Genomic DNA, 13,759 nt, shown 5'->3' with positions numbered 1-13,759 from the left:
CAATCACACTTCTCTGAAGTCTCTCAGCCCCACTCACCTCACAGAGTGTTTGTTGTGGGGGAGGAAGGGAAAGGAGAATGTTAGCCGCTTTGAGACTCCTTTGGGTAGTGATGAGTAAGTCTAGGGGCTGTAAATTTCTAGGTAGACAGACTCAGACCATAGGAATGTAATTGGTGGAAAGAGAGCTCTGTGTGGTGTCATTCCCCCTGTTTCCAATGGCAGGAAGAAACAAGAGATATAAACTCTTCTCCCTTCTGTCGTTCTCTCTCTCTCTCTCTCTCCTTCAACCTGCAACGAATGCACACATTGATCTAGCTCAGGCAGAATCCGGATAGTGGTTATGCTGTAAATATAAGTATTTTACCTGCATAGTTTTACTGCTACCTTTGCTGTGAATCAATGCAAGACTGTTAAGTAAGTAAACAATATTTTTAAAGCTTACTTTACAAGTTGTTGCCTGATTCTTTGTTATGTGGGGAAACCAAGGCGAAGCCAGCTTAATTCCTAAGCTGCAATTGCTCAAAACAGAAGGCTTTGCAAGCTAATTTTCCAAAGCTTCTATTTTTGCTGCCACGGATGGTATTTTAAAATGCTGTATAAACCCTCAAACATGGGAGACTGGAGGAATAAATTGTAAATAATATATCCTCTCCTACCTACTAAAGCCCATCTCACAGCTCCTGCACCTGAAGGTTAGTCTTAAAAAAGGCTCCTGCTCTTGCTCACTGAAGGGAATTACTCTTCCTGCCTTCCTGGGACAGTTAGTATAGAACTATGGCATTGCAGAACGTGACTCATGGGGAGACTGTTCCACAGCAATTCCCCTTGGCATTAGCTGCAGGATGGCATCCTCTGCAATATTGCTTGGCATGGGGAAGAGATTGCTGCCACCTGCACCACAATTCTTCTCCTTTCCCATGCAGTAGAAGTACTGTCCTGAGTCCAAAGCAAGCAGTGCTGAGCCTGTCTGTGCAGCAGGGAAGGAGCTGGGTGTTATGTGGCTTCAGCTCTAGTGATATTGCCCCAAGCTTTCTGGACTCACAATTCCTTTAACAAATGCAGCCCTGGCCAGGTGGCGCCCATGCCCCTTCTCCTTCCTCCCACTTTGTTCATAGCAGTGACAGCCTCAAGAAGGGAACCACTGGGAAGATTAACAGTATCTGACAAGTGGAAGACTTTGCAGCACAGCTGAGTGGGCCTGCCTTCTGTGTTTGCAAATGGACTCTGATTCCTGACCTACCTAGTGGTGATAGCTGCCACTTGAGCCTGCCTGCTTCCCCCAGACACATGGATCCTGGCCTGCCCAGAGACTTGTAGAGGCCAGGCATCATGTCAAGAACTCTCTGATTCTTCCACAACCTGACACACACTTTGTGGACTTTCCAAGGAAATGGGCTGGAAACTGACAGCGCCCCCCACCCCCATTCTTTGCAATTGACGGCAGGCTGGAATGAGGGAAGGTGGAGTCCTAGGACACTTTTTACACAGACATGACAGCTGTGGCCATGACGCTCTATCAGTTATGCAAAGCGAAATGGCAGCCAGCCCTTTGGACCTTGGTGTAACCTGCTGGGCGAATGATGCTCCAAACTCCCAGAATTGCAGCATGGAGGGCGCCAGTCAGTTGGAACCTGGGTAGCAGAATTGCCAAAGAAAGATGAGAAAAGAAGCAGCATCTTTTCTTTTAACAAAAAAAAATGTTTATTGGAATTTTCAGCAATGGACAAGAAGGGGGGGGGGAGAACAAATATCTAAAGAATGCATCCTTAGAGGTGTTGAGTCTAGTGCCAGCTAGCAGAAGTAGCCTGAAGTGTGTGTCTGCTACTGCACCTTTGCAAACCTGATTAATGACATATCTGTATGTGGGCTGCTGCAAAAACCAGCGAGGCTGCCCCAGATCCAGCAACTGAGATAATCAAGCTTCCACTTGCTGGTTCTTTTTCTGGGCTGGGAGCTGTGCAAGCAAATAACCCCCACTTCAGGCGCATCCACAGCGCAGCACATATCTCTGCCTCAAGTCACTGGCCTTCTTCTCAAGGCAGCCACAGCAGTTCCCCCTGCTCCCTCCTCCAACACTAGAACTCATGGGCATCCAGTGAAGCTCAATGTTGGAAGATTCAGGACAGATAAAAGACATCACATCTTCATGCAGTGCAGAGTGAAAGTATAGAACTCACTCCTCTAGGAGGCAGTAATGCCATCAACTTGGCTTTAAAAGAAGTTACACAAATACATGGAGGAGGAGAGGGCTACCAATGGCTACTAGTCTTGATGGCTATGCTCTGCTTCCACTGTCAAAAGCAGTATACCTTTGAATACCAGTTTGCTTTCACACTCATGTCCTGCTAACAGGCTTCCTTGGAGGGCATCTGGTTTGCCACTGTGAGAACAGGATGCTAGATTAGATGGCCCCCTTCGTCTTGTTCCAGCAGGCTCTGCTTATGTTCTCATAGTCAGATGCTCTTAACAGCACATGGCATGCAACTGCATTTGAACAGAAAGCAACAGGCACGTGCGTTGTCCTACAAATAAAATTAAATAAATTGCATTATGGCAATACCTTTATATGAGCAACCAACCTGTCGCAAGACTGTGTGCCAGCTTTCAAGTCCTCAAGATTCCCTTGGTCCATATTAGATTCAGACAGACAGCTTCATCAACAGGCATAGAGCTCAGTGCAACTGTTGTGCTTCCCCAGGCTGAATCAGCACCTGCCAAATCACCCCCACAAACTCACTTTTGCTTTCTTTGCCATGTCTTTTTCTGACATTTTGGTTGCCTGCATAATGTTGTCACTCGAATGTGAATCTCTGGACAGTGGCTCGTAAATCTCTAGAGCCCTCCTTCCTCAATCCATCTGACCTCATGAAAGGCTCCCACAGATTTGGGAAGGGGGAGCACATAAACCCATTTGCAGTAAGTTGTTCTTCTGACATCTTCACAGGAGATACCCACCAGTGTCCCTCCCTCCTGCAGCTGTCAAGAGGCTGATGCTGCCACCTTCAGCTCACCAGTCATCTGCTTCAGCTCTGGAATTCATCCATTACTCACTCAGACATGCAACCAGCAGATTCCTGGCACCCTGTTTTGCCTGCAGCACATCCCTTTCCAGCCCCAGGATGGGCGAGTTCTGTGCTGTGCTTCCCCAAGCTGAAGCAGCACCTGCCAAATCATTTTGCAGAAAAGGAGGCTGGTGTGGTCCTCCTGCCAGTAGCTGCCACCTCCTCCTCCTTGGCAGGGAAGGTCCCCTACCTGTCCAGCATTTCTACTTGAAACCAGTAGACAAATGCATCATAGGAACATATGAAGCTGCCTTATACTGAATCAGACCATTGCTCTATCTAGCTCAGTATTGTCTACATTGACTGTTGAGGATTTCTGGCAGGGGGATCTTATCAAGCCCTACCTAGAGATGCCAGGGATTGAACCTGGGACCTTTTGCTTGCAAGACAGATCCTCTACCTCTAAGCTATGGCCCTTCCACTTTGTCTTCCCCACTGGACCACCACTGCATATCTCCTGCAGAAGAGAACGGTAATGATGATTAATAGTAATAATTAATAGTAATGGTAATAATAGTGGAGGTACCTGCTTCCAGGCTCTGGGGAAAGGAGAGAAACTGGGGCGTGTCTAATGAAGCCCTTGAGGGCCAAGGAGTGTCGTGAGAAGCTCTGGGCTGGAGGGACTGTGAGGCCGACAAAAGGAACAGGGCTTTCAGGAGGAGGGAAGTGACTGGAATAGCAAGTGAGGGACGGGCGTCTTTGAAGGGGACTCTAGTGCTGCCTCCGCGACTGTGTGTCTTTGCTCTGACCTACTTAACGGTGTCATAATCTGATGCAGAAACTTCCTCTAGATGCTAAATATAAGTGGCATTTCCATTGGCTTCCCAACGTTGTTACTCACTTCTAATCCATACCCCCACCCACCCACATACACACACACACACACACCCTCCTACTATGAAACTGCCAACCTGTGGGAAGCAGGGAGAGCAGCCCCCCTCTTACTCCCCAGGGAAAAAACAAGGGATTGGGTGCAAGCAGAAGGGGGAAGAGGGCAGAGAACTGCTTTTACTCAAAACAACATGTGACATAGGAAGCTCTTTTGGAGGTGCTCCTACTCCTCAGTGGTGCCCTGCCTTCCCTCCTTTGCTTGCCAAGGGGCTGGGGAGGGGGAACAGGCAACTTCATTCTTGAAGGAGTGGTTTGCTGTCAATGAAGGATGGGAGCCCTGGAGGTCAGCCCAGCTGATTGGAGCAAGCCAACTGGACCACCAGGTCCCCACTAGTTCAAAGAAGGCAGCCAAGAGTGGGGTGGAACTAATTCTCCAAGGGAAGGGCTTTTAGTGGCCAAGTCGTGACCCTGGGGCTGTTTCAAAGGAACTTGCCATTTCCAGCACAGGAGGAGAAGTATAGATGAGTGAGATTAGTAAATATGTCAAAGCTATGGGGAGCCACTTGCTTGTGGTGGTGGAGACTCCTTGAGTCTGGCATCATGGCTTTTCACTCCCCTCCAGGCTTTTCACACTCAGCCTCTTTGTGCAACATCCCTCAGCTTATAGGGTGAGAAATGCTAGGCTCAAATATGTTGGATGGCAAGGAAAAAATATGATAGGTATAAAAAGGAGAACTCCCTGGATGACAAGATCCAGGTTTGGAGCAAGTACTCTTTGGTCAGAGCTCCCACAGATATTTAGTCACAAAATATGCAGCAAAGTAAAGCATTGAAATATAGGTTGTTAGACTTTTAAAATATGCCCTTGTGAGTTCCAAAAACTTCCATCTTCCCCTAGCATAGAAAAAGGCCACGGTGAGTAAGTTAAAAATGGTTTACTTACAAACTCTTCAAAGACCAGTTTCATGTGTTTTTCCATACATCAGTCAGAAAACACAGGCAGTACAACTTGCTTTAGGTACAGTGGTGAAGGTTCCTAAATTATAGTTATATGAACACAGAATGGCTTGGAGCTTGGAGCAGCCAGTTCAGACCTCTTTTCACGCTGAGCTTCTCAGGTTGAATGAAGGAGAACAATAGGCTTGATTATCTTCTTCCTAAGATGAGGGGGAGTGACTTAGCTAAGTCTGCAGGACAGTCTATGGCACTGACCCCTTTATAAATTAATTAGACTTAAGCATGTTGGTTATATGAGGCTGGTTATCCCGCAAAATCCTCACCTGGTCATGAAACTATGGTTGGAGGCAGCAATTGCTGGAAGCCACTGGAGGGAAGAGTGCTCTGTTGCTTTAATCCTGCTTGAGGGTTTCCTAGAAGAAGCATCTGGTAGGCCACTGTGAGAACAGGATGGAACTATTGACCTACTCCAGCAGGCTCTTCTTAAGCTCTTAAATGTTCTGGGTCTCCCTCTCTGAGCAAATGGCTTGCTCTCCACCTTGCGTGTCTCTCCAGGTGCCTGTGAGTCTGGAAGGATGCCACTCTCTGCTCCAAGGGGGAAAGGATGTTGTGGGATGCAAGCAGCACATTTATTGGAGCCTCCTGACTTGGCCTGGCCAATACACAGAGGGGCTCATCACTGCCTTGCAATTAGCAAAGTACTGGTGCCACACCGAGGTGATCAATTTGTTCCGCTGTTGAGCCAGGCCTCTGGAGTGCTGGTATTTAAGGAGAGAGAAAGGCCTGGCAGGCAATTCCAGTTCTGCCCTGCCCCTGGAATAGGGACAAGCTCGTAAAGTTGGCTGCTATTCAGAAGTTTGTCTCCAACAACCGGGCTTGTGGGATGGAGGGCAGGGGAACAGAGACAGGGGGAACTTCCACATTTTCCAGAATTCCCTCTCATCTTCCCTGCAGCTTCCTAGTCAAAACAACAGCCACAGTGCTGTTTGCTCCCCCCCCCCCACTTCCTCTTTCAAGATGCATCTTCCCCTTGCCCATCCCCTCATCCCTTCTAAATATAACACTGTCTCTGCTTCTGGGCTGACACTCCAGGAGGATGTCATGCCATCAGTCATCCTTCAACTCCTCAAAGGGGCGTGGGTGGGTGGGTGACTTAACCACCACCTGGGGCAGGAGCTCTTTGCAATCTGAAGCCTGAATTCCTGCAACTCTCTAACACCTAAAAAGAAGAAGTGACAAATTCACCCATCTTGTGGAGGGAAGCTTCCTCTTCAAGGGCTAAGGTGTGCTGTACTTCCACACTGGCTTTGTGGGGCTTGCCTCCTTCACCCTCTACTTAATCCAACAAGGTTCTTCCGTTATTTCCCCTTTTTGTTGAATTGTCATCACTAGAGTGCACCAAATATTTGCCCATTTTGGTTTTCAGATTTTTTATTTAAAAAACACTCATTGCTTTTGCCTGTTTTATCACACTACGCATTGTAAACACTACCTCAAGAACTTGGCTTCAGTGTCGGGGTGTAAATATTCAAAATAAATAACAAAGAGAACATGCTGTACCATCTTTAAATTAACATTCAGGAATGAAAAACGACAAAAAGCTCTTTAGTTAAGTTGCCAGCTAGGGAGTTGTTTTGTTCCGGATGTCAGGGTATTTGAAGCACACTATTGTTTGGGGCTGCTGTTCATGTGGGTTGAGGAGTCCATGGCTGAGGAGTCCACATGGCAAGTGCCCACTTCACTCCATTTGCAGCGCTGTCAAGTGCTTTCTGGATCCCTTGAGCACAAAAATCAGATCCTACTTCCAATCTGTTCCTCCTGATAAAAGGAAGCATTTTCCTCCACCCGAAACGGCAAAGAGGCTCTTGAAATTCTACTCATTGCGGAAGGGTTGAAAGGGTGGCGTCCTTTCAGACATTGACCTGTGCTCTTCCTGCTTCACCTTCCTGCCAAGGAAGTTACTATGGCAACAAACCAAGTCAGATCAAACAATGTTTAAATGACATCACCAAGTGGCTTCAGCCTAATCAAAGAGCAGGCTTTGTCCCCACAGAGCAGGCATGAATAGAGTGGATGAAAGGGGCAGGTCAGGAAGATGGAGCCAGGCAAAAATCAAGCAAATCTAGAAATACGCTTAACCTCACAACACCAGAAAGGCTGTCAGTAACATTTACCCTAAAGTTTACATAAAAATGGATTACATGTACGCCTCACTTAACAGAAGATCTACACAACACACACAACACAGTGTGTTGTCGCCCATCGCTTGCCCTATTTCTAGTAACTTCATGCATGAACTGAGCTCTGGTTGGGGCCAGTTGGGGCTCATGGCTTCTGTGACCTCCTTGCTAGCTGGAAGACGTTCCTGGAGTGGGGTGTGGGTGAGTGATTTAACTGCCTCGCAATGACTGTATTTGCAAAACGTTAGGCACTCTGTTGGGCTTCGGACACCCCCCCCCCCCAAAAAAAATCTGGGTCTCACTCACCTGAATTTCACTGTTGAGACTGAATAAGCTGGCTTTGCCTTCCAAAATTTGCATTTTCAGAAAATTTAAAACTGCATGTGTGTGAATTTAAGTGTTCCATTTCATAGGCACGACTGCCTGGTTAGTTTTCATGCATTGCACCTGCCACTCTCATTAATGAATAACCTCAGGCGCCCACTCTTGCCTTTTGTGAACTGATTCATTTATACTCTTGGCAAGGATGACATCTGAAGGTGATGAGTTCCAAAGTATAAGGTAAAGGACATGAAGCTGTGTGTGATCTGCAACATAAAAATATGTCTGGTGCCTTATAGGAAAAGTCCTTGATTTTTATCTCATTTTTAATGATGTTAAAAGTTTTGTGTTAACCTAGTTGGTTGGTTATATAAAGCAACACATGACAATAGAGAAAATGCAAGGCATTTTGGTGTTGTGCACAACGCAACCAGCTGCCAGTATAAATGGGACAGCATTGAGCCCATCACCCGAGAGGCAGTTCACAAGAGGAGGAGAGCAGCATCAGCAGCAACATCAGGGCTGGGTGGAGGCAGCTTGGGTTTGTAGTTTGGTAAAGAAGACCCATGAATTCCCCCCATCTGCTCAGCAATTCAGCAAATAGCTACTGCCTTGCTATAAAAGCTATTGAAATCCCACTGAGTAAAAAGGTGATACAACACTACCTTCTGCATGGATCCACCAGCTTGAACCACTTGCTAATGTGCCAATTTAGTTGTGTCAAAAGTCATGTTCAGGTGGCTAATTGCAGGTTAAACAAACAGTGATATTGCCCATTCTCCATAAAAAGTGCCTCTTGGGTCAGGTCAAAGGATGCCCATCTAGTCCAGCACCCTGTATTCATAGTGTCCAACCAGATGTCCCAATGGGAAACCAGCAAGCAGGACCTGAGCACAAGAGCAACACTCTTTCCTCCTTTGGTTTCCAGCAACTGGTATTCACAACCATGACTACTGCCAATTGCGGAAGTAGAGCATAGCCATGATGACTAGTGGCCACATATAACGGTAGCTTTATCCTCCATGCAGCTCTGCTATTATAGACAGAATTGTGTGTGTGTGTGTGTGTGTGTGTGTGTGTGTGTGGTTTATAAGAGAATTGTCCATCTGTATGTACTACATACTCCCAATTTTATTTAACTGGATACAAAAGAAGGAGCAAGTAATTTCTCCAAAGTGCTGTTCCCACAAACCCACCATATTTGTTTTACTGCTTAGGAAATGTATTCAGCCAGACCATTGATCCATCAAGTATTGTCTATTTTACACTGAACAGCACCATCTCTCCAGGGACAAGAATCTTCCTCAGTTCTACCTGGAGATGCCAGGGATTGAACCAAAGACCCATTACATGCAAAGCCATATGATCGACCGCTGAGCTATGGAACTTTCCCAATCATAAGATCTCTTTAAAAGTTTCAATGACATCAATAAGCCATATGATCGACCGCTGAGCTATGGAACTTTCCCAATCATAAGATCTCTTTAAAAGTTTCAATGACATCAATAAGCAAGAAGTTGAAGATGGGGAAATCCCTCCCTTAAACCATACTTCTGAACGCTGTCTAATGAGGTACCTCTGTGTTTTTCCTTTAAGATTGGAGACTATTCTAGGAAAAGCTGTACTTAATGTTCTCAAAAATGGGGATCAGATTTGACTTCTGTGCCCCAGAATCTTAGCTGTGACCTGACACCTCCAGCAGCTAGTAGAGACTAATTGAATTTGTCTGCATGTAATCTCCATGGAAAGGAATGGTGCCATGGCTCAGGTGGCAGAACACCTGCTTTACATGCAGAAAGTCAACCCCTAAAATCTCCTGGCAGGGGTGAGAAAAACCCTGCCTGAAACCCTGGAGAGCCACTGCTAGTAATTGTAGACCAGTGTTTACCAAATTTGGGTCTCCAGGTGTTTGTTTGTTTTTTGGACTACAATTCCCATCATTCCTGACCACTGGTCCTGCTAGCTAGGGATAATGGGAGTTACAGTCCAAAAACAGCTGGATACCCAAGTTTGGGAAACACTGGTGTAGACAGTGCTGAGCTAGATGGACCTGTGGTCTGACTGAGGCAGCTTCCTCTGTTCCACCTCAAGACTGAGATTCACAGGGGACTTGTCCCTGGCGCTAGCTCCTTAGAGGCCTTGATGGAGCTCATTCCTCATGCAAATACCCAAGAAATGCTGTGGGCAGATAAGAAGCAGGAATCCAAGTAGAGACCTGAACATCAACACATTCATGCAGAAGGAGACACCACTGAGCTGTTCTCAATACGGAGCAGGGTGTGTTCCCACCCCCCACCCCCAGTTGCCATTGGGGATTGAGCCTGGCCCTTTATCCTTGCCAAGTAAATGGGCCACCACCCTTCTCCCAAGCAGCCAGAGAGGTAAGCTATGATCATTTTAGAACGCTGTTTCCACTTCTCAGTGCCACAATGGCTGGAGGAAATACCACAAGGGTTTCAGCTGGCTTTCTTGGGGGGGGCATTAATTTGCAAACATAAATTGTTTGTTACTGCCCGCTGGGAATGGCAACATTTATTTCCTGCTAAGGATTCAGTCCTTCCAGCTCAGGCTGCCTTGTCCAACCCCTCTTCCCTACCGGGCGAACTCACTCTTAAATTCAGTACTGTACAGTCCAAGAAAGAAAATAACAGGCTGGTTTTCTGTTAAAATATGAATTTTATTTGTTTGCTTCAGTTGGGTTTTGAGTGTGTGTGGAGTGAGTGCCAGAGTGATGTTTTTGGGCAAAGGAGGGGCTGCACGATCATCTGAAGTCACGTGTTCTTTGGGGAGCAGAGGGTAAGGAGGAGAAGGCTCCAGTTGGAAAGATCTTCATCCACCTTTTCTGATTCACCTCAAGCATTCCATTGGGTTGTCATCATTAGTAGCAGTAGTATTTCTTCCCCTCCTGCTTTTTTTATTTTACATTTTAATTGCTTTAACTTATTGAAAAAGCTAGTAGCTGGTGGGGAGGGGGGGGGATGCAAGACTGCAAATCCTGCCAGTTAAAACCAACTGTACAAGTCAACAGCAAATGCTGAAAAATACAATTCATAAATACAAACAGGCATTTAAATGTGGGCACCAAAAGTGCCCAGAACACCAATCTCAGACAGGAGAGAAAGAAATCACAGTTTTCATGAGTACATCCCTTAAGACGGCAGCTAACAGCCAGTTCAGTAAATAAAATACAACAAAATAAAGGAAATGTGGTTGTTTTTTTTCCCTAGTCACAAATTATTTACAGATGTGGTCTGAGGAGTAGTCAGAGGATTGTCATGCATTCAACTGCTGCTGGCTCGCTTCTCTCTCTTAGCTGTGGAAAGATAGTCCCATAAGATGAGAGAGGAAACAAGAGGAGGCCAGAAGGGAGCAGGTGCAACATAAGGCAGAGTTGGATTGGGACCTCCAGGATGTCCTGGCTGCCATGTTGATATGGATTGCCTTGGTGTTTCCCTTTCTCAGCACCTTTAAAATTGCAGCTCATCAGCTGGCAAAAGGCTGCACTGCGCATTGCATCTGATGAGCCTGCAATGGTGGCCCCTCTTTCCCCAATAATTCCTCCTCTGAAAGCTGCGCTAAAGGACTGCCAACCCTAGTATACTACACTGGATACAAGGGTGGGGTGGGGTTGCTTAAGGCCCATGGGTTGCATTCAGCATGCCAAGACCTCAGCACCAGATTTAGGCCAGTGCAGGCAGTTTCCCTTGCACAGGGTGCCGAGCTGAGGAAGTTAATAATAATAATGCCTACATTTATACAGGGGCCTACTGAGAAGATCCATTATAAGCAACTGCACCAAAAGGAACAATTGTGAAAATAAGAAATGGTGGGGGGGGGGTTGTCCTTCCTCAAGGTGCCACATTACTAATGTCCCCGTCCCCCCGCAATACCATCTCGCTCCCTTAGACACTGCCCCCTTTTCTTGAAATATTTGAGTCTCACAGTGTGAGGAAGAGGAGTAAGTTGCCACTGGCTAGCTCATGTAAGAGCCTTGGTTGAGCACAACCTCCAAGGCCTGATCTGTTTCTGATGCTTAACATGTTCTTTTTAAAAAAACTTGTTTTCACAAGATCAGACTCTGCACTTTGAATTTGTAACCTTCCATGCTCACTTAGGGATTTATCTTATTTTTAAGCTTGCATCGTCCAAGGTTACACCATCCGTCTTCCATATAAAAGAAAAAAGGTAGGTCTACCTGTGAGAATCTAGTACACTGCGAAAATCCAACTAACTCCTACTCAGAGTAGACCCACTACTCTGTAGATGGGAATAGCTAAATAAAGTCCATTGATTTGAATACACCTTCACTAAGAAGGAGTTATGCTGGATATAACCCACAGTGCACTGCAATTTATTATTATTATTATTATTATTATTATTATTATTATTATTATTAATGTATGTGTGAGAAAACCTCAGAAGAGGTGGAAAGAGTGACAAAGGCAAGGTCCAAAAGCATATTCTTATAGAGGGAGAATACTGATTTCAAGGTGGAAGGGTACTGAAGATCCAACGCCCCCTAGGAAGAATAACAGAGCTTGCTCCATCCAGGCATACCGGTACATTCCACCATCAGTTTTATGGGATCCATAAGTTGCTGGCTGGGTCAGAATAATGGGAACAGAACATGGTAAAAGGGAGGAAGCTGGATGTTGCAAGGGGAGCCTTCCAATGATGCTTAGAATATAAAAAGGTAAGCCTGTTGGATCAGGCCAAAGGGGGCCCATCTAGTCCAGCATCCTGTTCTCACAATGAGCAGCCAACAGGAAATCTGCAAGCAGGACATAAGCACAGGGCCGGCCAGCCCATGAGGTATGAGTGAAGCAGCCACCTTGGGTGGCTGAATAAATGGTGTCCCTCCCACCAGTGGAGAAGCAGCACTGGTAGCTACACTGGTTTCTGGCAAGATCTCACCAAAATCTTGTGAGATCTTGCAACAACTCTACGATAGACGAGACTCTTAATCTCAGGGTTGTGGGTTTTAGCCCCATGTTGGGCAAAAGATTCCTGTATTGCAGGGGGTTGGGCTAGATGACACTTGTGGGTCCTTCCAACTCTACAATATGATTCTAAGAACTCACCAGAAACTTTTGCTGCTGCTAGTATCGCTTCTCTGATGGTGGTTGGGTGGGAAGCTCTTCTGCTTCCCAGGTAAGGGCAGTGAGGTGGCATGGCCGTACATTATCATTTCACCTTGGGTGAAATACAATGGCCCACCTGATTGCAACACAGCTCTCCCCTCCTGGAGTTTCCAGCAACTGGTAGTAAGAAGGATTACTGCCTCAGTCTGGAAAGGCAGAGCACAGCTAGTAACCACTAATAGACTCATCCTCCATGAATTCTTCTTATCCTCTTTTACAGCCATCCAAGTTGGTGGCCATCCCTGCCTCCTGTGGGAGGGCGTTCCATAGCACACAACCAGGGCTGTCTTAAGCATATGCGGCACCAAGGTGCAAAGATCCACCCGGTGTCCCCCGCCAGGTTGCCCAGTCCCAGGCGTGCAGGAGGGTGGAGCCGGCCGGCCGCCTCAGTGTCTTGCTGGTTCAGTCACTCCCGAACTCACGGCACAGAGCTGCCCACAGCAGAAGAGCCCACTGCAGCGCTCCGACCAATGGGCGGGCTCTTCCCTGGACTCAACTCTCAGGCCCCGGACTCTCGGCCTGGCGCCCCTGAGAGCCTGGCGCCTGGGTGCCCCGCACCCCTAGCGCCTATGGGTAAGATGGCACTGCACACAACCAAAGAGGAAGGATATGAACCTCAGCCCATGATGAGAAGAAACTTGTCATGGATTTTGGGGCGTGAGAAGCAGATCCTCTGAGAATCCTAGCATGAAACGCTTCTGATCGGAGAAAGAAAGGAACACAGAAACAAGGCTATGTTTGAACAAGGTTGTCTAGCCCAGCCCACTGCCTCCCCCCATGAGACATGATCTTTATGAACTGCCCCATGAACTCCCCACACTTGTACCTGGATCAGAGGGTGCCACAAGTATGGGATGAACACAGGCTGGGGTAAGAATAATTCAGAAATCAAACAGACTGGTTTCCAGAATTTTCTTGTAATGTAGCACTTTATGGGAAGAGTTTGCTAAGTTTGTATACCACCCTTCATCCAACGACCACAGGGTGGTTCACAACATAAAAAAATACAAGAGAAGAACACAAAATACAGAAATGGAATTGAAACCAAAACAAATCAATAACTCCCCTCTGACAGACACATTTCAAAGGCCGTACGTTGTTAATCAGCTGAAGAGCTGGTTATAGAGAAACATTTTTTACCCCGTGTCTAATGATATGCAATGAGGATGCCAGGCAAGCCTCCCTGGGGAGAGCATTCCCCAAACGGGGAGCCACTGCAGAAAAGGCCCTCTGGATACCTTGTGGAGGGGGCACACAAAGAAGGACC

The sequence above is a fragment of the Lacerta agilis genome, chromosome Z (assembly GCF_009819535.1).
Source record: "Lacerta agilis isolate rLacAgi1 chromosome Z, rLacAgi1.pri, whole genome shotgun sequence".
Lineage (NCBI taxonomy): Eukaryota > Metazoa > Chordata > Lepidosauria > Squamata > Lacertidae > Lacerta > Lacerta agilis.
This window is presented reverse-complemented; position numbering follows the sequence as displayed.